Genomic DNA, 4,689 nt, shown 5'->3' with positions numbered 1-4,689 from the left:
GAAAGGAAAGCATTCCAAAGTGTTTTACTGGTTCTTTGATTCCATTGGAACTGGAAAGATCCTTTGGTTGCAGAAACCAAGTAGTGGCAGTTAGCCAGCACAAGTCAAGTGGACTTGGTCACCACGTTAGCCAGTAGGGCGAATGTGCTAATCAGAATAGTCTTTCCCATAGAGGTCTTAAGCAATAATTCAGTGGTGACAGGGTCTCCAGGACCAAAATAAATGACAGGTCAGCTCACTGAGGTGTACTTCATTAGTATAACCAGAAACTCCAAGTCGGGTAAACACAGGCCTGATTGTGATGAGATAGAGCACCTCACTCAATTTTCAGACCAAAATCGGGTCATAGAATCTGTACCACTTGAAAGAGGTGGCGACTCAGCATGGTTGAGGAAGGCTCCTACAGTAACATCACAAGTGCATCCTGTGGTCTTCCTTTCAGCCTTCCCAAAGGGTTTGAAGCTACTTAAGACTGCTATGAAATAGAGAAAGGAAATACTTGGGCTTCCAGGGGTTATTGAATGCTGACTCAGCTAATATTCTTTACTGGAGAATCAGAAAGTAATTGCAGGAGGCCAGCCCAGTAGTGTAGTGGTTAAGTTTGCACACTCTGCTTCAGCAGCCCAGGGTTCACTGCTTTGGATCCTGGGCATGGACCTACACACCACTCATCAAGCCATGCTGTGGCGGCATCCCACATAGAAGAACTAGAAGGACTTACAACTAGGAAGTACAACTCTGTCCTGGGGCTTTGTTGAGAAAAAAAAAAAGAGGAAAATTGGCAACAGATGTTAGCTCAGGGCCTATCTTCCTCACCAAAAAAAAGTGTACCTTTAAAAAAAAACTCATGGCAGTCCACTGTTCAGGAGATTTGTTGGGGGGTGAGTGATAAATGGAGTGGAAATTTGACCAAAGTCTGCACCATAGCAGGCCCAGTGGAACTCTGAATGAGTATCCTCAGTGACAGTCAGTCACCATAGCAGTTTCCTGGCCTGAGGAATAATAATTAATGGAAGAAGAAGGGCTAAGGAGAAGCCCCTGGAAATTCCCTCTTAAAAATATGGTAAAGCAATGTTTACAACATGAGGAGAAACCAGAAATTCTTGTCACTATCAAAGACATGACAGATGAGGGTGTGGTATTATCTTCCATGGGCCCATTTAACACTTTGGGATGGACATTGCAAAAAATAAGTAAATTTTAGGGAATATCAGGGCATGCATACTTTATATGTTCTACGATGTGCCTAATATTTCATAATAGAAAGATATATCCGAGGGGCCAGCCCAGTGGCACAGCAAAGTGCACACGTCGCGATTCGGTGGCCTGGGGTTCACCAGTTTGGATCCCAGGTGTGGAGATGGCACTGCTTGGCACGCCATTCCTGTGGTAGTCATCCCACATATAAAGTAGAGGAAGATGGGCACGGATGTGAGTTCAGGGCCAGTCTTCCTCAGCAAAAAGAGGAGGATTGGCAGTAGATGTTAGCTCAGGGCTAATCTTCCTCAAAAAAAAAAATAGATAGATAGAGATAGATAGATCTCCAAGATAATTGAGAATCAAAAGGGATGTAGAAGAAAGGATACAGACGTCATATAAGCTTAATCTTACAGAATGGGTAGTAATGCTGGGTTTCAAAGGTTGATGGAGCAAGAAAAAGAGGTTTAAAAATATTAGAGTTTCAAAAGTAACCAATAAAAGGGTTCTAAATGGTGATATTTACTATCAGAAATTGGGAGGGACAAATGAGGGGTTAATGTAAGTGAGCCAAAGTCTCATCTATCAAAATAGGAAACAGAAGGATGCATAAGGTCAATAAATCAAGATACAGTACAATGAGCAGACGTGGAGGTAACTGTGAAAAATTACTTCAGTTCTGTATTTCTGCATTCTGAGTTGTTCCAAAACTTGATGGCTTAAAACACTGATTGTTTTCTCTCCTGGTTTCTTTGGGTCAGGAACTCAGGAGGGCTTGTCTGGGCAGTGCTGTCTAGGAGCTCTTGGACAGTTGCAGTCAGACAGTGGCTGGGGCTGGAATAGCAGAGAGCTGAAGTATCTGAGGGCAGCCGGACATCTCTGTCCCTGAACTCTCAGGGCCTCTCCGAGTGGCCTTTCTGCGTGGACTCGTTTGGGCTTCCATACAGTGTGGCGGCCTAGGGCGGTCAGACTGAAGGCGCCAAGAGCAAGTGTTCCAGGGAGCAAGGCAGAAGCTGTATCACCTTCAAATGACAGCCTTGGAAGACAAATGGTGTCACTTCTGCCGTACTCTGTTGGTTGAGTCACAAAAGCCCTCCTTTTTCAAGGAGAGAGGACATAGATCCCACCTGTCGCTGGGAGACATATCAAGGTAGCATTGTAAGAAGAGCATTTGAGTTGGAAGATGTCCTGGCTGTTTTTCAACAATAAAAGCTGCAACAAGAACCAAACCTAAAAAATTGAAAGTGATTACCCGTAGTGGAGTCAGGAACTGCTCATTTATATTATTGGCCACTATATTGTTTATTTTCATAACCACATGCAGTTATTCTTTTGGTTAAAAAACAAAATGAAAATTCAGGGGCCAGCCCAGTGGCATAGCAGTTAAGTTCGCACACTTCCTCTTCGATGGCACAGGGTTCACCTGTTCAGATTCCAGGCACAGACCTGCACACCGGTCATCTAGTCATGCTGTGGCGGTATCTCACATACAAAATAGAGGAAGACTGGCACAGATGTTAGCTCGGAGACAATCTTCCTCACCAAAAAATAATAAAATAAAATAAAATAGGAACATAAATCAAATGAAAATGAAAACACCACAATCACCAAAAGATAAAACAATTATTAAAATTATTTTAATTAAATAAGAACTAAAAACATTATTAGGTATTATCTAAACTATGTAAGATACATGCATGAAGATACTACACTTGATCTTAGCCAAAAGGCTGAGAAGCGATACATGCATGAAGAAAAATCTGAAAGCAGAAGTATGGCAGGAATCTCGTTTCATTGAGAACTTTGTGTGTACGTGGCTCTGAGCCTCTCAAGTCCCTGCCCTCAGGAAATTCACAGTCCAGTTAAAAGGAAAGGCAAATGAATCAACAACTACAGAACAACACTTTGAATTCAATGACAGGTATGCATAGGGTCCCAGTATCTATGGAGGAGAAAGATCTAAAGAAGACCAGAAAAAAAAGCAGAGAGGGAGGGAGCCTCATTTGCCATCCATGGGATAAATAGTACATCAACTTTTTATTCTGAAGCTAATAATTAATGGGAAAGATTAAGCATTTACCCTTCATTTGTAGGAGAAACAGTAGTTTATACCTAATGAGGGAAAGTTGGTACTCTCTTGCTCTCTCAACAGAAGAATGCCAGCTGATAAATGTAGAGAGAACAACAGACTTTAAACTGTCCTGTGGCAACCCCAATGAAATAATTGATCAGGCAAGGATCATCAATGGATGCTAAAACTATTAAGTGAAACATGCAATATTTACATGGAATCTGTTTCCTGTATGGAAAACCACTTAAAATCATAGTGGCTTAAAACACCATTTATTATTTCTCATGACTCAGCAATATAGGCAGAGCTCCCTGGAGAGGAATTGCCTCTGCTCCCCGTAGTGTTGACTAGGGCGGCTTGATCAGGGTTGAAGAATCCTAGATGGCTTCACTCACATGTCTGGTGCCTCCAGCTGGGCTGGCTGGGCTTCTCTCCTTCATGTAACCCAGTCTCGTCATTCAGTAGTACAGCCTGAGTTTCTTTACTTGGTGGCTTAATCCCAGGAGGGCTGAGAGGGATATCAAGGTAACATTGTAAGAAGAGCATTTGAGTTGGAAACTTCAAGACCTCTTAAGGCCCATAAGTAAGGAAATACCACTTCCACCACATTGTACTGGTCAAACCAAGTTACAAGGCCAGTCCAGATTCAAGGGATGAATTCTCTTGATAGGAGGAACAGCATATACAAACAGGAATGGGAGAAATTCTCGGTGACAATCTACCAACATTTCAAAGTGTCGCTCCCAGATTACTTGCTCATTGTGGAGGGGAACATGATCTTTACAAAGCAGAGAGAGAATTGTCAGCACTTTACCCAAAAAATCAAATTAAGCATCACTTATAGTGGGCAACCAGACATCATGTGCCGCCTGGTGGCTTGCAATACAAAACACACTTAGGTGTTCCTCCCACAAATGTGTAATCTGAATCTAATCAAGCCATAGACTTAACTGCTGGTTAACAGAAGATTCAGGGGAGAGAGGAATAAAAAACAATAACATCAATCAGTCAAAACAGAATATATGGCGTCTATTAGACAACCAGCCTGGTCTCTCCAAAAAGTCAATGTCATTAAACAAAAATAAATAAAAGTTTGAGGGACTTTTCAATCTAGAAAAAACTGAAGACACATAACCCACTAACCCAGTGAAATATGTGAACCTTGATTGGATCCTGGTTTGAGGGGAAAAAACAGCTGTAAAAAACATTTTGGAGATAATTGAAGAAATATAAATATGAACTAGATGTCGGATACTATTATGGAATTGTTATTAATTATCTCGAGTGTCATGATGGTATTGTGGTTATACTGGTGTGTGTTGTGCCCTTATTTTTAGAGGATACATCCTGAATTATGTACATACAAGGATGAGAGGTGAAGTCCCAGGATGTCCGGAACTTTCTTTGAAATTAGACATACA

General features: G+C 41.7%; 1 pseudogene; it reads right to left on the bottom strand.

Annotated features, from left to right (window-relative positions):
* Nucleotides 1-2,860: 2,860 nt before the first annotated feature.
* LOC111774838 (U2 spliceosomal RNA) lies at nt 2,861-2,939 on the bottom strand (annotated as a pseudogene).
* Nucleotides 2,940-4,689: the final 1,750 nt, after the last annotated feature.

The sequence above is a fragment of the Equus caballus genome, chromosome 8, assembly GCF_041296265.1.
Source record: "Equus caballus isolate H_3958 breed thoroughbred chromosome 8, TB-T2T, whole genome shotgun sequence".
In the NCBI taxonomy this organism is placed as follows: domain Eukaryota; kingdom Metazoa; phylum Chordata; class Mammalia; order Perissodactyla; family Equidae; genus Equus; species Equus caballus.
The sequence above is the reverse complement of the archived record's forward strand: the minus strand, read 5'-3'. Positions and strand labels throughout refer to the sequence as shown.